Below are 25126 nucleotides of genomic sequence, written 5' to 3' on the forward strand. Positions count from 1 at the left end.
TTATTCCTGCATCCCTGATTCTTAGAGCTAGAAGTCGAGGATACCATTTTCTACCATTCTTTGATATTTGAAGCGAACGGAGGGTAACAAACGATAGAGCGAGTGACCATGACTTTAAAGTGGAGTAAGCTCTCCCGTCCCGGAAACATTCGTTATGTCGGATGGATGCCCTCATTCAAATTAAATATTGATATGACTATGTTGAGTGTGGACGAAAGACTTGAAGTATGTTCTGTATTGCACATATGATAAACATGTGTCATTACCTCTACTGGAACGAGAAGCTGTATAGACTGGAGCCAGGAGCTATTTGGAGTAACGTGACTGCAGAGGCGAAGGCGAACAAACTGAAGCTGAATTCAACTTATTCTTACTAGCGTAAACCAGAGGGGTGTTCACGGAACTCCCGAACTCCTGACGTTGCTGATGCAAACCACTTCAGTATATGTTTATGTTTGAGGTTAGTAGAGTGGACTCCTAACTTTCGGCATGCTGGCGGAGCTTAACTCATCATCAATTTAGGGGAGGTTGACGCGACCTAAACCTCGCGCCACCCACGTAACCCCAAATGGTTCCTGACATCAGGCTATCATGCCACCGGACCGGAGCAGCTCCTTGTACCTAACGGTATAAGATGAATCTTCATCAATCATCATCATCATCAACATCATCATTTACCAACAAGGACCCACATATCAGAATTCAAAGGAATCCTACCTTCATCACCCTCCGGCAGGGGGCAAAACAAGTCATTATTTCACCTGTCGCTGAGCGATATTCAATTAATTTCTGGAGGTGTTGGGGTTGGACCATCAATTTGGCTGCTCTCGAGCTGGCCACGTTGATGGATGGGATTTGAACGGAGACCAACCGAAAGCAACACATGTTTTGTCTCTAGCCATTCCTAAAAATACCTACTCATAGAAATAACTCACAAAACTAACAATCCATAGCCAAATCATTCTTCTTCTTCTTTCGTATGGTGGGGGGTCAGAGGGGGACATCTAGATCTGCGAGCCATTTTAGGGCCTCAGGCGTCGCCATGTGGACCTCATCAATCCCGCCGGGGAATGAATGGAGCGGGCATTCGTTGACCACATGTTCGGTAGTCTGCACCGCACCACATTCACACATCGCCGACTCTTTAAGGCCCCATCTGTGCATCATGTGGGCACAGCGGCTATGGGAGCACCTTAACCTATTGATGGCGGACCAGGTTTTGCGAGGCAGTGAGAACCCAGGCTGTCTCTCGGTGGGGTCCTGTATGAGATGGGCATTTCCCACGTTGGCCGTTTGCCACTCAAGTTTCCACCTATCTTCTGGGGTGAGAGGTAGTCGGAGGAGCCTCTCTCCTTCCGCCCAGAAGGGCTTTCGGGACTTCAAGCGGCATGCCGGGTGGGAGACGACATCTTCGTGTAGAGGTATTGCGCTTTTTTGCAGCGCCTTCTTGTATTCCCTCAGTGTTGCAATTTCTCGCCTGATGTTTGGCGGGGTTATGTTTGCAAGTACGGGGAGCCAAGGGAGAGGAGTAGATTTTAAAGTCCCGCTGATGGTTCGCATTGTGGCATTAAGCTGAACGTCTACCATGGAAGTGTGGGCGCTTCGAGCCCATACTGGAGCACAGTATTCAGCCGTTGAGAAAACCAGGGCAATGGATGCTGTTCTGAGCGTGTTGGCGTCGCATCCCCAGCTAGTTCCAGCTAGCTTATTAACTAAGTTAAGCCTTGTCCTGGTTTTTTTACCCACTGTTTCCATGTGTTGCCGGTAGTTCAAGCTCCTGTCCAAAGTAACTTTGATGTCTCAATGAATTAATCACTGTCGAAACAAAAAATTGACACAACGTGACATATTAATTCGATAAGATTGAAGGGTTGATGTACCTCGAGAAGTTGCAAATCAGACGGGAGAAATAATTAATTTTCACGAAGTGAGAAAATAGAGTCAGCGATTTCTTTTACGCGGGAGAGGAGTAGAGTCGTTTCAGTGGCAGCCGTGGCCAGTAGCCTACGGAAGAAATATACCTGATAGATAAAAATATAGGCAAAACTTTAGAAACATTACACAGACGACTTGAAAGACATCGAGGATATGGAGAGCAAAGAAGAGCGATATCCGTTAGAGCAGGTATGCTGTCAAGGCGTTTTTATTTCTGCAGTACAAACGTGAAAAAGATACTTTTCAATGCATTTTGCACTTCGCTGTACACGTCAGAACTGTGGGTGGATTACACTTCATCCCAATGGCATAAGATAAAAGTTGCTTACAATAATGCATATCGTCAATTATTCTGCCTACTGAGATACTGCAGCGCCACGGAAATGTTCCTGGAGGGACGAGTACACTCTTTCAGAGCGCTTCTCAGCCATCACATGAGAAGCTTATGGCGCAGACTACGCCAATCAAGTAACAAAATCATCGCTGCCATGGTTGCCTGGATGGAGTCCCCTCTGATGGCCCTCTGGAGACGGGAGATGTGCAAATATCCCCCATAAACGGCTGTTTACATTCATTTATGTGTATATATTTTATCTTTTTTCACTTAATTTCCGCTTTTTTGTGCCTGTCGGAATCACCTATGTTATTACCTACCTTATTATTATTTTTATTACTTATTATGCATATTATTTCAAATATGGAATGTATTGCATTGCACTACCCCTGCATACATTCTGGAATAAATTCTTATTATTATTATTATTTATTTCACAGAAGCGCTCGCAGGGCGGCTGATAGCCGTCAATCACGTTTACTGCATTTCAATGGGTTTATTTGTATTTTACATCAATAACGATTAAAATTTGGATTGGTAGTCTTGCAAGTGAGTTCATACGCAACATTTCGTAAGAAAAAAATTTAATAATAACAAATCGTAGACCATTAAAAAAAAGAAGATTTTCTTGACTTACTGCCTAGTTAATAAACTTTACCACATTGTTATGCTCTTAAAAGATTTGCATTTCTTCAAAAGTAGAAAATATATAAGTAGGAAAAATCTTGCAAAATTATGAAAATCATTTGGAATAATTGGTTCAAATGGCCAAAAAAAGAACACTTAAGATCGCGGGGCAGTGGGTAATCGATAACCTGCAGGTAGCGAACTTAGAACATGTTCTGAGGCATCACAACGTGACGCATAAGTAAGGAGCCAATAAAATCTTGAGGTAAAAGGTGTAACTTGAGAATTCAGCTGTATAATAGGGTGTATCGATTTTAACTTTTTTTTTGTTTTCAAATTCCAAGTTGAAAAAATTTTGGATTTTCAAAAAAAATGTTTAGGTCTCCCGCACAAGGCCTAAAGTTTTAATTTTTTTCAAAAAATATCAATTTTTTTTAAATTTAAAAAAATAAAATCGTAACTTTTGTGTTTATTCCAAGTTAAAAAACAGTAATATTGGGGCATAAAAATAAGTAAGAAACGATTTTTATTTACAAAAAATGGATTTTAGGTCTCCCGCACAAGCCCCAAAGTTTGTTAATTTTGATGAACTTTTGTAATTTTGTGTACATATATGAACCATGTTTATTTTAAGTTTAAACCACCGGAATTAATTGTACTTTTCTTACAGAAGGCATAAAATGAGACAATATATAATACATAATTCATATATACATATAGTAAAAATATATACCACATATATACTATATAAATATAACATGTTTTATACCTGAAAAAAGATAGTTGGACGGTGTAAATTGTATGAGAAAGGTGTTGAAAGTAACTAATGTTATTTGCTATAACTGTTGTTTATTACAAAAGTATAAAAGGTTGTAACATGTCATAAAATGTAGTATAATAACTAAGCACAAAATGTTTCTGATTACTTTCCATACGAAATTAGTGGCAGTTTTCTTGTTCTACTGCAAATTTACTGACTTGTTTAAGTATTCGTCCTTTCATCTTGGCTTCAAAACCTCAAATCAAAGTTATGTAGGTATAGTATTTACATAGGCCTAGTGAAAATTTTATAAATTTTATAACAGTTCCAAAATAAAATTTGTCATTTAATATGGAAGACAGTATGATAAAGACGTTATTTAGAAACATTATAACTACAAAATAGTCGAAAAAAACTTACTTAAATTCTAATCCTTTGCAGAGGTTTTGTACTGGCTCTTGGTCTCAAACGTAAGTAGCTCTTTACGGTCTTCCAGTCTGGCACGGATAAAACCATCTCTCTCGATCAGCTCACATACTCGCTTCGAAGCTTCTGTGACTTCCTTGACAATTCGTTCCACCGCTTGAGTGTGAGAAGGAATTCTAAATTCAACCCTTCCAATTTTTCCAGTTTCCGCAATTGACTCCAACTCTTCTAGGCTCATATCAGTAACAAGAGGGGGTTCGGTTACTGAAGTGGATTGCCAGTCAATCATATCTATATAGTCTATCGTCATCAAAATTGATCTGAGGGGGTTTAAATACCCTTACCCCTATCCTTTCGGTTCCGCGAGCTTTCTGGATTCTCTTATAAGCCAAGGCTCTTATATGTTTTCGTTCATCAAACAGCATAGCTATCAAAACTTGCTCTGGGTGAGCCATGAAAGCATTTCTCTGTAAAGTTGCATGGACGACTTTTCTTAGCTCATCTATCCCCAAATCCCGCAAGCTTCCATTCATTTTTTTTAAATGATTTTTTTCAGCAATTTATTTATTTATTTATTTATTCCTTTAGATTTACACACAGTACAATATGATACAAGATATTATTAAAATATTTTTATTGATTATTGATTATAGATTATTGTACCTTATCAGGTCGAAATTATTGGTTCCTAACTAGGCAAATTGCCCGTTCCAAGGAACCAAAACTATGTGAAAGTAAGTGTGTGATAATATATCTCTTTATGTGGTATTATGACTCATAAAACAAAAATAAAAAACAATCGATCTATATAACAACAATAATGATAAGTAGAGAGCGAGTACATTATATTGAGTATGTGTTTTCTTATCGAAAGTAGCCAATTGGGTAAGTAAGAATACAAATGTAGTATTATAAAATAACGGAAAAAAGCATACTATTATACAAACATTAATGTATATACTTGATAGATAAAAGAAGAATAATTTATATCTCGTGTACAATATCATGGTGGTGTTATGACTCATAAAACAAAAATAAAAAACAGTCGATCTAGATAATAATAATAATTATAAATAAAAAGAGAGTTCATTATTGTGAGTATGTGTTTTCTTGTCGAAAGTAGCCAATTGGGTAAGTAAGAATACAAATGTATTATTATAAAATAACGGAAAAAAGCATACTATAATACAAACATTAATGTATATACTTGATAGATTAAAGAAGAATAATGTATATCTCGTGTACAATATCATGGTGGTGTTATGACTCCTAAAACAAAAATAAATAACAGTGAATTAGATAATAATAATAATTATAAGTAGAGAGAGAGTACATTATTATGAGTATGTGTTTTCTTGTCGAAAGTAGCCAATAGGGAAAGAAAGTATACATATGTAGTGTCATAAAATAACTGATAAAAGCATATTGTAAAACAAACATTAGTGTACATGCTTGATAGATTATAGGAGAACAATTTATATCTCGTGTACAATATCATGGTGGTGTTATGACTCCTAAAACAAAAATAAAAAACAGTCGATCTAGATAATAATAATAATTATAAGTAGAGAGAGAGTACATTATTTTGAGTATGTGTTTTCTTGTCGAAAGTAGCCAATAGGGAAAGTAAGCATACATATGTAGTGTCATAAAATAACTGATAGAAGCATATTGTAAAACAAACATTAATGTATATTAGGGTGTCCCAGGACATAAGGAAGAATTTTTTTTTCATGAATTTAAATATGCATACCCTCTTATTTTATTCCATTTGATCCCAATAACTAATATAATAAATATTATGTTGATTAAACACCGACAACCCGTGCCGACTTGATGCTAAACATATGGTACAAAAATTTGTACAGAGTTAATATGGAAGGATTTTAAACTTTCATTTTCGTCGGAAAAATGAAATTTAAAAATGTATAAATGTTCAATTATGTAGTATTTTATATTTAAAAATGGTTTATTCATTTAATTTTCTCTTCAAAGTTTGTTTTTTACAGTCGGAATAAATCTTCCGGTGTTCCTGAACGCATCGTAACAAAAATTGTTTTTGTTCCTCTTCGACCGTGATTAAGCCATGAAAATCTTGCATTAACTTAACAGCTCTTTCAGCTGTATCATTCACTACCCTCAGCGACAACACTTTCTTTCTGGCTTCTTGATACGAAGCATTATTTGACCACATCGTAGGGCATTCGTTAAGAAAACTGGCATCTATTTTCAGACGATCAAACAAAGACTTGCTTTTGAATGAAATGAAGTCGTAAATATTTTTTCTGAAACAAAATTGAATCAATTATGATATGAGCAAAAACCTGAATACAAAACATAAACGTAACTGCTTTTTAAATTTACCATACAATTTACAATCAATATCTTCCTTCTATGGGATTTAACGTTTGTCATGGGTTGATAAATTATTTTTTTTGATATTTTCGAGTATTTTTATTTCAGTTGTTTGATCCACAGCGTCGTCAAACAGCAATAAAATAGATACTTCATCGGTCAAATACCATAAATGCTTACTGAACTTCTGCAAAGCTGCCATTGAGATTTTTTCATCAATTTTTTCGTAAGCTTTCATGGATTTCAAAAAGCACAAGTCTTGGTAAGGTGCTTTAACTGCTATAATACATTGTAGCCATGGCTTGACACATATCTCCGCCTAAAAATATCACACAGAGTTCTAACAACTCTCGATAGTCATCTTCAAGTATTTTTGCTGTCAGTGCAGTACGGTCAAGCAAATCATCGATTTCGGAAGCGTTTAGGTGCAATGTGAGATTTTTTCCGTAGCACTGAATTTTATAGGGATCAACATTTTTCCAGTTATCTCGAAACTTTTTGAAGAGTGGGATGTCAGGGCTTGTAGTCACTTGACTGATTTTTACTTCAAACACAGCTTTTAATACCAACTCATACACATAATGGCGGCAAGCAAAAATAAACATTTCTCTATTAAGTTTCTTTGCAAGAAGCACACTAGCACCATTGAAGCGACCTGTATTTGAAGTTGTAGTATCACAACACAGAATTTGCACTTTATCTTCCAGATTCCAGTCTACTGTTTTCGTGTTGTTTGAGTTTTCTGTAGCGGTTTGGAAAATCTTATAAATTTGTGTCTTCATTAGAATCAGAAGATGAGTCGTTTTGTAACGGTTTGAAAGACGATGTTGAATGAGTTGGCGCAGATAAAAATTTAGTACGACGCTTTTCTTCCTGAAAGGCGCGCTGTCTCATCTTTATCTGTCAGTTTTTTGTCAACCCCCCCTAAGTAGCCAGGACGACCTGGCTCTTTTTGCCGCTTCAAGAATATTGAATCCTAATTTATTTTTATAAGAGCATCGGCGTGTGCAATGTCAATTAAATTATAATTATTTTTAGTTTTTAACAAACTCTTGACGACGTTTGTCAAATATGACTTGAGTTTTCTGTCGATTTTTTTTCAAGTCCCTACAAACTTGATATAGTTTACAAGTTTTTTCACAAAAGTAGGTAAACATTTGGTTGGTATACGCGCCTTTTTCCAATAGATAACACACTCGCGAATAGTGAGATTAGCACTTTGATTGACAGTTAAATTCACTTCCCGGATATTGTAGAGCAAAACTTCAAGAACTTGTCAATTTGATGGCAGTTTAGAACCCGATATTTGGTGTTTTACGACTCCGACTTAAAAATGTATTCTTTTTAGAAGTGCGTAAATCTAACGACATCTTGCCTGAATGAGTTGTATTCGTTTACTAACAAAAAAGTAAATTGCTACAAGCTTAACAACACGTTTGCTCGCGGGTGTCTTAATTTACAAGTACTAAAAAGTTTCGATGCAAGTCGGCACGGGTTGCAGTGGTCCCAAGTAAACAAAAAAAATATTATAAGTGTTTTGTCATTATTCAAACAAATTTAGAGGGTATGCGTTGAAAAATAACAACTTTAATTTTTTTGGGACACTCTAATGTACATGCTTGATAGATCATAGGAGAACAATTTATATCTCGTGTACAATATCATGGTGGTGTTATGACTCATAAAACAAAAATAAATAAAAACAGTCGATCAAGATAATAATAATAATTATAAGTAGAGAGAGAGTACATTATTATGAGTATGTGTTATCTTGTCTAAATTATCCATCAGGGAAAGTAAGAATACATATTGACTATTATTGAATAACGGAGAAAAACATATTATAAAACAAACATTAATGTCTAGTAATATATAGTGGAGTGGTATAGCAGCACAGTAATTTGTATCATTAGTCACAGTAATTGACGTTTTTCACTGTCCAAATCAGCAATATTATTTATTGGAATTGTCTTGGATGTATCAGATTTCCTCAAAAGAATGCGCCCTCCTCTGGACCAAGCATGTTTATAATTATGGTCTCTAGCAAATTTTTTTGTTTGTGATAGCAAAAATTTTCCTTTCAGAGTTAATTGGTCGGATATATAAATGTGATTGGCGGTTTGCGATAATCCTAGGTCCCTTGTATTTATTTTGTTTGTCACATTGGTAGTGGATTTCTTGTAAGATTTGAATTTGGATAGGAACTCGTTCCGCGATGTTATGGTATTGAATGTCGCCACGATAGATCTTGGATTTTTGTCGGAGAACTTCGGTCCCATTCTGTTTATTTTTGTTATTACAGAATGCACGTCGGTATTTTCGTAGTTGATGATATTACAGATTTTTTTGAGAACTTCTGCATTATTTTCAATGTCAGACTCCGGGACACCTCTTATCTCGATGTTACAGATTTGGCTTAAATACTCCAATTTATCAATTTTTTCCTCTTGTTTAGAAATAGTATTGAGTAGTATATTATTATGATTTTTTTGTGCAATTAATTCGTCGTTGACTATTTCTTGTGCTTTTTCGATAACATTTATCCGTTTTTTTAAGTCTTCTTGTTGATCTGTCATAAATTGGATAGTTTTTATTATTTCGTTATTTTGTGAGATTAGAGCTTCATATTTATTTACATATGAATCAAATTTGTCTTCCACGAATCTCATTATGGTTGTTTTGAATTCAGTGAGCTCTTTTAAAAATAGTTGCAAAGTTAATGGACCATTAGCTCCATCTATATTTGAGGTTGGTAAACTTTCTGTGTTTGTTTGAATTGCGAGTTTAGGTTTTGGCGCTTGAGAAAACTGTTTTGCTTGTATGGCGATAGATGGCGGTTCTTTTTCGTTGTTCAATGTTATTTCATTATTCGCCTGCTTTGATTTGATATTTTTATTGTTTTTAATACATTTTTTGCATTTCCACTGCAAACTCTTTGCACTACGGCGTGTCGTTTCAGTAATTTCAGCACAGCCAAGATGGTAGCTTTTTTCACAGACACTACAGCAAATAAAATCCGATAGAGTGTCAGTGTCTTTTTCGCAAATAATGCACTTTGTATTCATGGTAGTATTGTTTGACACAGCCTTTACGTAAAATGTGATGTTTAATTGGCTAATAATATTATAAGATAGTACTCGTTAGTCACTTTAGCGTCACAACCGATGTTTTTTTCCAATAGGTAGAGATAACACTTCAGGGCAGTTTGACAATTTGAGGTAGTTTAGAAATGTAGATAAAAAAGCACTAAAACAGCCACTTCACGCGATGAAAATTCACTGGTTTGACGCGCGGTCTACAATTTAGAAGAATTGTGCACTTTAAACTGAGTTCACTATTGGTTTGTTTGGTGATTTTTAATAAAATTATGTAGACATAAAAATACGTCACACTGGATGAATGGGTAGATAGAATATGAATTACTTGGAAGATTTATAAATAACGTCTTTATCATACTGTCTTCCATATGAAATTGAAATTTTATTTGGGAACTGTAATAATATTTATAAAATTTCCACTAGGCCTATGTAAATACTATACATAACTTTGATTTGAGGTTTAGAAGCCAAGATGAAAGGACGAATACTTAAACAAGTCAGTAAATTTGCAGTAGAACAAGAAAACTGCCACTCATGTCGTATGGAAAGTAATCAGAAACATTTTGTACTTAGTTATTATACTACATTTTATGAGATGTTACAACCTTTTATACTTTTGTAATAAACAACAGTTATAGCAAATAACATTAGTTACTTTCAACACCTTTCTCATACAATTTACACCGTCCAACTTTCTTTTTTCAGGTATAAAACATATTATATATATAGTATATATTTGGTATATATTTTTACTATATGTATATATGAATTATGTATTATATATTGTCTCATTTTATGCTTTCTGTAAGAAAAGTACAATTAATTCCGGTGGTTTAAATTTTAAAAAAACATGGTTCATATATGTACACAAAATTATAAAAGTTCATCAAAATTAACAAACATTAGGGCTTGTGCGGGAGACCTAAAATCCATTTTTTATAAATAAAAATCTTTTCTTACTTATTTTTATGCCCTAATATTACTGTTTTTTAACTTGGAATAAACACAAAAGATACGATTTAATTTTTTTAAATTTAAAAAAAATTTGATATTTTTTGAAAAAAATTAAAACTTTAGGCCTTGTGCGGGAGACCTAAACATTTTTTTAAAAATCCAAAATTTTTTGTGGTAAGTTGTGGTACCTAGTAGCAACTTTTTTTCAACTTGGAATTTAAAAACAAAAAAAAGTTAAAAATCGATACACCCTACTGTATAATACCGTCAGTTATGTTTTGTAATATACATGACGGGCGGCAGATTGCCACCACGCGATCGGATGAAGGTTATGTCAAATATTTATTTGGCTTAGTGATAGTAATAATATGTTTTCATATCTCACAAGTAAAAATATATGCATTGCATTACGTGCATTCTCGAGAGTGGATCATTAATATGGGGACCCGATGATGCCCTCTACTCAAATGATGTAGAAAAGGTGCAAAAAAAGTTCATGTGGTACCTGTACATGTGAGAGTTTGGGTACTACCCTTTGTTGTATCCCGCGGAATGCTGGGACTAAATCGTCTTGACGTTAGGAGAAAAATTCCATTGGTATTAGTAGCACACAAGCTGCTAAACGGGCAGATTTGCAATCCTGATGTTCTGAAAAAATTGTCACTTTATGTGCCCGATAACTTCACCAGAGCGAGACAACACAGGCTGTTTATTTTTCCTAGAGGCAGGACCAACCTACCAATGATCATGCCTCTGGGAAGAATGACCTCACTATTAAACCTTTCTTCCGAAATTGATATTTTTCAATCGCATCTCAATCATTTCAAGCGCGAAATAATGGTATTCTTTAGCACCAGTCATTATTAATGTACCTATTATAATTATATAATAAATGTTATTATAATTAAGCTATTAAATACAAATTGTGGAATGTAATTGGTTATATATTTAAACTATTTTTCACAATAAAAAATAAAAATAAAAATATAATTTGCTGTAAGATATCTACGACTATCTTGTATAATTTTTTTGAGAAATTTAGTTTATGATGTCTAACATTTCTGTCCTCATTAAAATGACGATAAATTATTTTCTAATATGGATAGTAACCGTAATATATTCAAAAGAATACGTCATTTTAGATTTCCTCTCATTTTATCAAAGGGTTTCTAAACTTCTATCTTCTAGTTAACCACATTTACAGTCCATTCAATTTCCTCTCGACTGACTCTTCGCAGTTCAAAGTGTCAATGACCAACGTTTACATTCAGTGTCATATCCGATATAGATCGGTTGACCTTTTTCATTATTTACACTGGTCTATCTTGATAAAAGCTGGGCTTTATCTTATTTTGATAAAGAAAATTACACAAAGGTTCAAAATGAAAAAACCCAAAGATTACAAAAGTTATGGAATATTAAATGTTTTCATAAATTTTTTTTTTACTTTTTAAAGGGTAATAAACCAGTTTTTTATATGAAACAAGTTTATACATTGTGATAATATTTTATTTCAGCAAAAAATAACACTGGAACGGTGAGCTGTGACGTCACAAATTTTCCATTGCTTTTATACTGAAAACTTATAAATCAGCTTAATTCATCCAGTATACTTTATACCCTGATGAAGAAACAGTTGGTTTTAAAAATGTTGATTGATTTTATGTAATAGTGTTGGAAACAACATTTTTCAATCAATCATCAATATCAATTTTTACAATAATTGGAATTTCATTTCCCCTATAAACGGCAAGTTACTTATCGTTTAGACAGGGTGTTTAGGGATGTATCTGACTTACTCTATCCAGTTATCCTGGAATTTATTTATAGCAAAACATGTAGATGGTGTTTTGGTCTCCGTTAAAGTTTTTTACAACTAAAACATTTAACAAAATCAGTTGGTTTTGGACAATTAGGGTCAGGTTACTTAGCTGGGTGACCTGTGAAAAATTTAAAAAAAAATAAGAAAGCATACGATGTCACCGTATACCAAAATACCATTAACATTTTTTTTTTAATCTACGGCGGTAATTCACCATCTATTCCATAAATATCCTTTAAAATAAATTAAATAGTAAAATCTATTAGAAAATAGGTTATAATATGGATAGTTCTATTGACAGTTTATCGAGGGGATGGTGAAATACCCCATAAATAAACTCTGAAATTACTGTTTAAATTTTGGCAGGCACTATTATCTAAACTCGAAACATTTACAAGACACTAAAAATTTTTGTTTGTACTTGACACATATTTCAAAATTCCAATAAGAAATAATAAAAAAATTGTGTTGAAGCGCGGTCAAAACTAAATGATACAATAGTTAAACTATTTTTAAACTGTCAGCAGATAAGGCAAATACACAATTTAAAACAAAACCTGAAAGGAATGTTCATTTTCAATTACATAATATTTACATTTCTTTTTGCAATAAATAAGGTAAGGCACTTAATTTTGCTGTTCCATCATATTTCTCGTCATTATTAGCTTCGAGTTAATAATAACACTTGTTCAAGATTCACTGCGCAAAAACGCTTATAAAACATCATTAGCATTACTCAGCGTAAAAGCCATTTTGTCTGAATGACAAAACTGTAGATATTCCATGAGATGCCTAACCGCGACACAACACCACCCTAGCTGCCATTACTCATGACAGGGCTGCGATATTTCACCCAAACAACGATTAATATTATGGAATATTATGTGAGTTGCTTGTTCATCAAACTCGCGAATTCCTTCAGACTAAGCCGTATGCATAGAAGTTACTAGAGTAGTCTTTGTGGCAAAGAAAAACTTCCAAATATCTAAAAAAAAACACAAATAAGTTGAAACATTTGGTAGTTTATCCCCCTAGAAACAAATTAGTGCTGGATTTGATTTTGAGACTTTCATTGCCATTGATAACAATATTTACGTCGTTCAAACGAAAAGAGTAAAAAAGAAAAAGCTTCGGTCATATCCAAGAATATACCGAGTACCTCGGCCTTTCCGGGGCTGTGCACTACCACTGAGCTAATTCGACCCTGTCGCGTTCGGTCATATTAACTGTATAATACTTTGACTACGAGCTACCAACACTAACGTCATTGTCTTGGCGCATATTTTTATTGCATGCTATCTCTATGTACAATCTAGATAGTGTCTTAGATAAATATATCAATTTTTATTTTTAATCTGCCATTTTTTTTTATTTTTTTTTCTTTTAACGTCCAGAGGGCTTTTACGTGGTTGGCAGTATAATTTTAATTTGACAGATACTTTGAAACATAAAAAATAAGAATAAAATTACATTTGATAAAAAGCTATGCAACAAGTCATACAAACACAAGAAACAAAAACAGAAAATTACAGCTATTTGTAGGTTTAAATGATGTGTTTAGGAGTATTGTTGAAATAAATGTTTTAAATGATCCACAAAACTTGCCAAGTTGGTATTGAATATGTCAACATCACCCAAGTAATGATTTCCATGGTGTGAAGTCGTTGTATCGGAGATTGGGCAATGTAGTTACGCTTATGTGTGCTGCTGTAGAGTATTGTATTTTGTCGTGTTGTTACTGTGGGTGTATGTATATTTATAAGTTGCAGGAGTTCACAACAGTCGAATTTAGAGTTAAGTATTTTGAATAAGAACGTTAAATCGTTTATTTTACGTCTATCTTCTAATGTATGTATTTAATAAGAAATTGTATTTTAAGTCTTCGAAAGGAATATTTAATTTAAATTTTTTTTTGTATTCGCTCAATGTTGTTCATGTGAATTTCGTAAGAATAATATAATATAATAAATATAATAATGAAATACCGATATGATTTCTAAACGCGACCGAATCTTTTTACGATATTTGTTAGTCTGACGGCCGGCATAGTCCAGTGGTAACGCATTGGACTGCCATTCCGAAGGTCGCGGGTTCGAACCCGGCGTGCGCAAATAAATTTTATTTGATTAATTTGTGTTATTTCACAATTAATTAATTAAAATAATATATAGTATATTTGCGGCACGTTCCAGAGTGGAAGATACTACCAGTATCGCCCTGGTGTAAGACCACCATTCAGAATTGAAACGTTGCTCCAAATGGCTTTAGCCGTGTTTAGTGACTAGATCTGAATAGCCAGGTACTTCCCCACCTTCCTCTTTCCCTTCCCCACTTACCTTCAGCCTCACAACATCCCCCAATTGGGGATGCCATAGTCTCACTGGCTCCAGACGGGAGCAGTTGGGACTCTTGTGAGGTATTCACTATAAAAAAAAAAAAAAAAAAAAAAAGTCTGTATGAGTCATTAATATTGTCTTCCATGATTATACATTAGAATTTGAAGATTTCGCTATTCAGTTATTCCAACAATTAGAGTACTTTTGGTGTTATACAATAATATTATGCATTTTTGGTGTTATCCAAACATTATCTGATAATGTGGACCTCACTGGTGACTTTGCCGGTGTTGTGGCCCAATTTTACAATTTAATAATAATAAAATAAAATACAACGATAAAGGCGTTAATGAAATAATAAATGCAAAAATCGGTAAATATTATGAGATACGGTTGTAGATAATAAAGTGTTTATTTTAATGGTATTGTGTATTACGTATAACTATGTATTTTTATTTTTTTACGTTATAAAATGCGTTCGTTATGCCTTGATATCCAGTACTTCTCGGTTATACTAAAACTAAACGCCGAAAACCATATTAATTATAGTAATGAAATACCGGCCCTAAGAGGAATGACGCTTTCAACACGGTATCACTTTTACATATTATATAAATACACTTTACCACCACCTATACATCTTCCGTGATGATACTAATAAAGCAGTCCAAAACGTTGGATAAAGAAGGAGGACGCCCAACACGGCATAGTAACCTAAAATTGAGCTCGATAATTAATTATTGCCGGATCACGGTAAAAATAATCTGACGGTATGAAAAGGATAAGAGATATTTATTTTTAGTTCTAACCCTATATTTTGTTTAGTTTTTGAAGTGAAACTTCTTTACGCGCGTTATGCATTTTCGAGGACCGGAGTAAAACCAACTCATGACCGTCACGAAAAACCGTGATCATTTCGCTATAGGAGCCTAGCTAATATTATAAACCTAGTTTAGGTCACTCTCCAAACTCAGCTTCGCGGTCTAGAGGCAGAGCTTCCGACTGTCGTCGTGAAGAACCGAGGTTCGATCCCCGCAACTATTTTTTTTTTCTTTTTGTGATTTTTTGAATACGAGGAAAAGTGATAAAATGCTCTCGTGCTGCGACTTTGTCAGGCATACATATAAGAAGATATCTACATAATTTGTTGTCAAAAATGCACATTAATATTTTTTTCTTGAGTAATTTATTTTTAGAATTTTTGCGATCGTACCTTCTAATTCTGTTTGAAACGATCGATTGAAGGAAGCGAATTTTTTATCATAATATAATATCATATACAAACTCCGTTATAAAAATAAGCGCGGGACAAGTCAATTGAGGAGTACACGTTGTATACGCGGTTCTCGTCGCGCGGGATACCTCTTCTCGCGGTCTAGAGGCAGAGCGTTCGACACTCGTTATGCAGGACCCGGGTTCGAATCCCATATTTTTATAACTTTTAATTTTTTTATCACATGCTACTTATAAATATGTCAAAATAAGGAATCTAGTTAAACGTTCATTTGTTAACAACACGCCTATAAATAAATTTATGCTTTTTAAAACTATAATGTACAGCATTCTGAATAATAATAATATGAAATGAAAAGAGAGAGAGAGAAGAATACTAAAAGTTTCACTTCCGTCGTGCGTAGGCTTGCCACACACTGTATTTTTTATTCATTATTTAGATGCATCCAAGATTTCATACATCTAGTTTAAAAAAAATAAGAATGTATAATAATATAAAAATACAATTGAATTGGTATGGAAGTTTTGAAAATAAAATATGAGCCAATCATATGAAATGTAATCATATTAAATGTATAGCACACACCAAACCATATTATTAAGTAAAACTTCCAGCTAATGATTTTATTCTGTATGGTCACAAAACGTGATAATTTCATGAAAATTTTATGTGCTGAACAGAAAGATTGATTTATTATCATTTAGAATGTTTAACTATGGAAATTGAAATAAAATTTGAATAAAACCAAGATAGAACCGTTGTTTTATGCGATATTTTACTTCTATTTGATGATATTAAACAATTTATTGACCATTGTTTTATTGCCCAAAATAATATCATTACATATTAAATATTCAAATTTTCACCGAATAAGGTTATTACATTTATACACATAATCATAATGGGATAAAGGTTTTTCTGTATTTTAAATTCTTTCACTCCTCTTTCACTGTATGTGTGGGAGCATTATTAAATTTCTTCTCTACTATGTATGTGTGGAAGCATTATTTAATTCATTCTCTACTCTGTATGTATGGAAGCATTATTTAATTCATTCTCTACCCTGTATGTGTGGAAGTATTATATAAATTTTTCTCTCCTGTGTATGTGTGGAAGGATTATTTAATTCTTTCTCTCCTCTGTATGTGTGGAAGCATCATTCAATTCTTTCTCCTCTGTATGTGAGGAAGCATCATTCAATTCTTTCTCTCCTCTGTATGGGTGGAAGCATTATTTAATCATACTAAACTGACAGGAATATAGAAAAACTGGATTTCTTCTCTTTTTTCTGTTCAGTGCATTGCTCTGTTAATGTTCTGTACTACTCCTATTTTTACGAGGCAAATTTCTCCATATTTCTGGGATGCCTTTCTAGTGCTTTGTACGTCAGTGGTAACGACCCAGTTGGAGTCCGGTGGGCAATTTATGTCTAGCGCAGCGGGCAGTTATGACGTAGGAGGGTTGGAGTGGAAGGGGGGGGGGGGGTGGATATTGTTGGCCTAGGTTACGTTGGGTTGGGTGGTCACTGTGTTGTTTTTAAGGATGAGGGCGAGCGGAACAACTACATTAATTGAATGAACGAAATCTTTTGTTCGCAACACTCGTTAAATTAAGTAATGACAACACGGGCATCAACGATTGTGAACACTTAGATTAAATGATCGTTTGTCTTAGTAATGGCAAAGCAAGTTGAATATTTTGTGAGATTTAAGTCTTTGTGTAAATAGTAAATGCTTTATAAAACGGTGTCAAAGTACAATAATTAATGTTTACGAAGTGAACACTTTATTTAATTTGTTTACTTGCTTTCGTACCCGTCTTTTCTGTTTTTTGGTTCTCGGATTTATTATTGTAACTACCGTTCAACACTGGACAATAAGTATTGATGATGTTTTAGATGTTCCTTTTTTTACATTGCTTCATAAAATTGAACGTGAATAAAAAAATATCTCTAAAGATAGTTCCCGTTATGTTGAGTGATTGCCCTCGCGATTTGTCATATTCGAAATTAAAAAATGTTCATTTTTCTTTTGTAATGTCTTCTTCCTGTCTAATAACAAAAACGATTGTAAAGAAAGTGTCCACGTTTAGGAATTCAAAACGTTAGACACTACACACTGAAATAAATATGTCGGATTGTTAAAGATCTAAAAAAAAAACTGTTGAAATTAATGTTTTTATAAATCTATAATGTGACAAAACTACACAATGTTAAAGTTTGGATTGATAGAATTGTGATTTTTTTTTGAGTGTTGTAATTTGCCAGTACGCAATGTGAAAATGAAGTACAATAATGTGAAAATTGATGCATTTGAGTAATAATACCTTAAGAAAAGTAAGCGAAAAATCACATGAAATGTACATAATTCAGTTAGTATTAAATTTGAGACCAATTTTAATAAATTATCATTAATACGTGTATGAGAGTATTACTTAATAACAATTTTGTAACGGGAAAATCAACAATTTTACGAAAATATGTATACGCAATGTTATAAAAGCCCAAACTAGCTCATCTCTAAATAGTATAAAACAAAGTCACTATCGGCGTCTCTCTGTGTGCTTAGTTCTTCTAAACTACGCAAAGGATTTTGATACGGTTTTCACTTTCTTTTAGCGAATTTCTTCCGAAAGGTTTATATATATAATACATACATATTAAATTTATAGAAAGTTGAGAAAAGTTGATATTTTGTAATCAAGTCGTAAAAAAATATTTTCGGGCATTTAGATTGCTAACGCTGGCTAAACCCTATAAGATACATCAAAATAATGTACTACGGAATTGTATATCTTAAAAAGGCCTTCAGAAAAGTGCGTAATGTTATGTCTACCTCCTAAGCAAGACCCCCAGCAACGACAAGTACACATCAGCTAGTTAAGTATTAAAGTAAATCGTGTTTATAGCTTTAACAGACATTATGCAAGAAAGGAATTTTCCCATTATATGACGCTTCCAGCGAAACAATTATTGAGATATCAATAGATGTACTGGGTAAACACGTTGGGTCTATGTCCATATTCTATATCTCCGTGGCTGAGATCTGTCACCCGGTAGGCGAAAAGAAATATCACCACGAGGCCTGAAACCTTTTGTCATACAAAATGGTGTATCGATTTTCTGTCGCGGGAGCAACTTATCCAATTTGCCTGGTGGAATAAATTTCTAGCTTGTGATCACCTTCCACATAATTCAACCTGATCTTATTCATCCTTTTTTTCCCAGGCTTGATGGAGATATTCTGAATGGTTCACTTACTCTGTAAAGGTCTTCAATTTATATTAAAACAAAAATATTATTTCAAAGCATTTTTTATTTTTATAATGGACTGGCGGGACCTTTTTTATTTGCATCTAAAAAATATATGTATATATATTTCTATAAATTATTCATCCAGTTATGGTACAAGATTTCTAATTTCACATTCTTAACATTTGAGAACACACTGTATTATAAAAAAGTGTTGCAAAATTTGCATAACTTTTTGTTTCCAGGTTAAATTTATTCGTTGCCTCAGACTTTTGGTGTCCAGTTTCGAAATCTCAAATGTCTCCATTTTTGCCGATTCTTTCAGGCTATTCGTTTCTCCAACCATTAAATTCCACATACCGACTAGGAACACAAGACAAAATGCAACATTCTTCTTCAAATTCATACACAACCATCTAACAGACATACTCCCTAACCTGATATTGGCAACAAGTTTGGGGGTAGTATTGATATATTTAAAGACTCCATTTATAAAATTATCTAGCAATTAGCAATTTAGCAATTTCTTGAATCCTACAAATTACAGTACAGTAGTTCGTAATGCAGTTTTAGTGATTTGTCTTATTTGTAGTATTGTACTAGTCTCAATCTTATATTATGTTACTTTTGCAAGTTTTACTATTATTGCTTCATATTCAGTTTATCAGTTTAACGTTATTTCGTGCTTTAAACTTTGTGAATATTTATCCATAGATAACAAGGTATATTTTGTTCGCAGGGCTGGTCGTAAAACAAATTAAAATAAAATGAAAATATAACAAAATTATTTACAATAAATAGGAGAAAAACTTAATTCAAAAATATATATTAAGACATTGTGAGTCGGTGCTACCGTTTTCATGTTTATTCTAGGGTGCTGCCAGAGCTATCAGTGCTATCCCCATAGAATCGGTGCCTATAGGATTCACCTTCGCTCCAGCCGGTTTCCTTATTTTTCCCTCGAATTTATTATGTCCAACGATGCGGTGCTCAGGCACTGAAGTTTATTTTTCCTATTACTTCTTACTCCTGCAATTCAATTATTATGGCTCTTTGTAGTTAACGACAAGCCTATTCATTAAATTATAACACGAGTTATTACAGTACTGTTATTCCGTTTCTATTCCAATATACTTTCACTATATGGTCATCCACGCCTCCGGAGTCTATTCTAACTCAACAGGAATGTATTATATTTTTTAATGTATTATATTAGTTACGAAATATGTCTATTTTGGTGTTATAGTGCTTATGTGCTTTTTCAAATGGGAAAAACATATTAAAAACCTTTAAAAGACTCTACTTTTTCTATCAATTGAAACACTTAAAATAATTAATAATACAATGGCAGAATCTATTATAAGATATGGATTAACAATGTGGGGAAATACTACTATAACCAATCTGAAACAAGTCCAAGTTGTACTAAACGCAATTGTAAAATTACTAGATTTCCCTAATGTTTTCAAACAGAGACATAATACACCGTTGCTGAGTGCCAAAACTTTACCTGTTAATGCTATACTATGGCAAAAAATTATAATTCAGCATAATATTTACCCCGCAGTATAAAGGGAAATTACAACATAAATTAACAGTTCCGTAATTTAATAATGAGTGCGGACAGAGAACGTTTGAATACAACATACCGAAGATATTAAATTTATTATTTGGCTCAGCAGGACTGGTTTCTTGATATGTATTAACTATTCATTCAATAAAAAATAAAAAATGTTTTTTAAAGTTTTTATTCCAGATAAAATAAAATTATATTTCCACTTATTTAACAAGAAATATTACATTACACATAAATGCATAACATAAAAATATTATTCACTTTCAGTGTTTTGCTGATTGAGCATAAAAATTAACTTCTGCTTTTTAAATGTACCTACACTTTTTTCACATATTTTTGTTGCCCCCCTCGTAACCAATGGATTGCTTGCCATAGTGAGTATGTATGGTGTTTAAATGTATGTTATCGTGTTACCGTGTAAAGCGTGTGTTTACTTGGGACGTTTAATAAATTCTGTATTTGTATGTATGAGTTTATTATTAATTTTGTATTTAAGGAGACATGTATTATATTCATATAGTTTTCTTATTGTTAACAGTTTTTTTTCATATATAATTTTTTTGTAGATGTTCTGGATTTGAAGCGAAATAGCTTTTTGATTATGTTGTTTTGTGTTATCTGTAGTTCATTTATGTATGTTTCATTCGCATTTCCCCAGATTTCAATCAAGTAACTTAAATGTGAATGTTGCTATATAATTAAATATATAAGGCCCCGTAGGACGCTGGTGCTACATTAGTTATTGTTGGGAAAAAAGAGCTTCACAGATGCACTCTTAGAGGGCAGTGCATAGAGCTTGCTTGGAAGTCCGCAAGATGGCAGCTAGTAGCCAGTAGTCGCCAGGACCAGTTAGAATGCTCCCAGACAAACTTGGTGTTTTTAGATCTTTTAGTAAAGCTCCTAGTTAGGTCGCCTATCGAGTCACCATTGTAATGCGCGAAGTATTAATAAATTCCTGATTTAACACAAAGAACCTATTATTTTTAATATCATTCCATGATGAGTTGAAGAACTGTTTGTGGGAACACAACAGAGCGCTTCTGCTACACAAGGGCAGGGCAAAAGACGGGAAGCAGGTTTGAGTATTAGCCAAAACTAAGTCAATTCACGGCTAGCTTAAGGCAAGATATTGACCTGTCCCAGGCCGGGGAACAGCTATTTTATTCTGATTGCTTCATTCAGAACAAGATAACTGCTAGAATAGAATGATATTTAACAAGTGTATATTATGGTAGGGCTTTATACATCAGCACAATGGAGATTTATACAGAGCATTTCAAGGTTATACAGGGTTTTCCAATAAGAGGTGTTATTTTGATATTCAATCGTAAAAGATCAATGGTTTCGTTGCTTGAAAAACGTTGAACGCCAAACATTGTCCAAATCAATACCATCCAATTTTGGCCACAAAAAATCATTAACCATCTCTCGATAGCGCAATCTATTCACCCTAACTGTTGCTCCAGCCTCATTTTCAAAAAAGTAAGGTTCAACGACTCTGCCGGACCATAAACCACACCAAACAATCACACTTTGAGGATAAAAAGACTTTTCAACAATAACTCTTGGGTTTTCCGAGCCAAGCCACCGAGGTGAAAATGGGTCTCATCACTCAAGATGATTTGCATTTGATTCCCTCAAGTAAATTTTAATAATTTCAATGCGTTGTTGAAGCGTGTTTCGTTCCATTTTTATTAATGGCGTAGTTTTTACTTGTCAAATGTCAAAAAATGACAGCTTCGAAAGTAACATCTACCGAAATAGCGGTCTATTTAAAATAACACCTCTAATTGGAAAATCCTGTACATGGTTCCATTGATTACAATACGGGTAAATGGATTCTAAACTAAATCTCGCCTAACCTCTCTCACTTCTGGTGAATCATAAAAAGAAAAACGGCACTGAATTGTTATCGAAACACATGAATCGGAATTAAATGTTTTCAGCGCACACGAATCTTACTCAGGATATTTAGTTATTTAACCAGATTTGCAGTAGGATCCAGCCAGTTTACTAACACTTTTAAAATTAATTTAGCTTCTGCGCAACGCAAGAGGCAAGCGCGTTGCGTGACTTGTCGCTAGGAGCGCTGCACAGTGTTTCGTTTCATACAAGCTAGACGGAAAAAACTATTTTATAATTATAAAGTGTTTGGAACCCTCTTGTAGGGAGTATTTAATCTGAATGTATTGAAAATTTGGGTTAAAAGTGATTAATTTATTTTTTTTCTAAAAAAAAAAAAAAAAAATCTGAAAAAAATCTTTTAAATAATTAATAACAGTATTAATACCGTATTTGAGGTTTTTAAAGAAAACAAATTTAAAAAGTTAAAAATATGTCTATTTTGAGAATAATGAATATGTAAAAGCACAGTCAAAAAATATAATACAAATCACGATACAATTGCGAAAGTATAAATAAATGATAAAAAATAGCTAAAAAATAATCAAAACAATCATTATTACTAATCTAGGAAAACAATTTTAGTCATATTTAGCAACGAAACTTTATAAAAACAAGCATTAGTTGCAGAAAGTACAGTCAAAAAATAAAATAAAAACTATAAAAATCTTTTAAATGAAAAATAAAAAAAATCCCATGAAATCATTTAAAGTTGGCAGAGAGCGCATAGACAATAGACACCATAATGAATAGGAACAATCAGGACACTCTCCACTATCCTTAGTTGTTGTAAGGGCGAGCTATGTACCATTAGCCAGGACAAGCGTGTTCCATGACTTACAGCAATGTTATGCTCCGGTCGCATTATAGCGGCGAAGGCATGAAGCCTTCCTTCCGCAAACATTGGGACGCGCTGCACTGCCGAGAAAGGTCTACACTTGTTGGCATACTGCATTTGGAACGTGCTCGTGACACTTTTCGTATACCAGACTCAGTTTCACAAATAACCTTTTTACCGAGAACAGTATTTTTTTCTAATATTTTCAAATGTGTACATTTTTGCGGAAAATTATTTATATTTCAATACAAATTTTTATTATTTTCAAAATTTTATATTATTATTAGTATTGCTACTAGTTTTTTTTTAAATCAGCTCAGTTGGTTAACCATAAAATGTTTCCCCGGGTGGCGGTACCCATTCCAGGCTCCCAAATTGTTGCTCTTGAAGTGGATCTAGAACAGCTGTTTCTTCACTTGTAGACTAGATTCACTCAGGTCTCAGGTCACAATATGTTGCAAATGTTCGATCTCACCGCTTTAGATCGATAGAATTACGTAATAACTGTACGCCATTTTTACATAAGAATTAATGTATTGAAAAGCTTTTGTTATTTTATTCTAATTTCATGTTCATTCAAATGATTAATTATTAAACACAAAAACCTCAAATGGTTCATTAGTCAAAACAATGTATTGAAAAGTTCACATGCATGTCAGTTGCTTACAATTGATTCATAGGCGGCGTAAGTATACGCATTCTGTAGTATAAGTGTTCAAACTCTGCTTTCAACCTGCTTTTCAGTTCAAAATGTCATATATTTATGCTTTCTTACTTACGGAATAATTTCACCGCAAGAATTAAACATGAGATAATTTATGTATATGTTTAAAATTATGTTTAGGTATAGGGGTAAGAGTAAGCTACCTTAAAAAAACGTACCGTTACTCCTGCAATCTTACCTCATGACACAAAAATTTAATTCACTTTAAAAAAAAACAAATGAATATCTGAATAACTATTTGCTCTTGGCACCCATGAAAATAACACTATTTTACTAAAAACTGTGATAGACCACACCGTAGTGATAAAGCCCAGCTACACTACTCGCGAAGTTGATCGAAGTTGACCTAATACGATAGTGTGGGCACGAACTTCGCTTCGCTTCGGGCATCTTCGCTTCGCTTGGCCCGACTTCCGATTGTTGTCGGTAAATGCGCCCGAGTCAAAGGACTCGAAGTTCGAACACGAAGTGTCTGCCCACACTACTCGGTTCACTTCAGTTCGCTTCGAGACGTCGTGTTTGGTGGTTGTGCGTGCGCAGAGTCATAGTGACTATACGTAATAAAATATGGCTTCTACACTGTGGTCACAGGACCTAATTTTTTTGTTCCTTGAAACACTCCAATCCGAGGCGGTTATTTGGGACCCAATTGAAAGGGACCATAAAGATAACTAACTAACCATCACGCCGTTTCCCCGCAGGGGTAGGCAGAGAGGACGGACCGCCAAACAACTCGGTCTTGGCACACACTCCTTGCCTCATTCACATTCATACATCGTCTCATACATACTCTTCTATTATTCTGACTCTTGACATGGCCCGACTCGAGTATCTGATTCACTTGATCGTGCCATGTCTTCCTCGGGCGTCCCCGACTTCTGCTACCATTCACATTTGCATCATATATCCTCCTTTTTTTATATTTTTTTTATAGTGAATACCTCACAAGAGTCCC

Source organism: Hesperophylax consimilis, chromosome 7 (assembly GCF_061612785.1).
Source record: "Hesperophylax consimilis isolate HC1 chromosome 7, BYU_Hcon_1.0, whole genome shotgun sequence".
Lineage (NCBI taxonomy): Eukaryota > Metazoa > Arthropoda > Insecta > Trichoptera > Limnephilidae > Hesperophylax > Hesperophylax consimilis.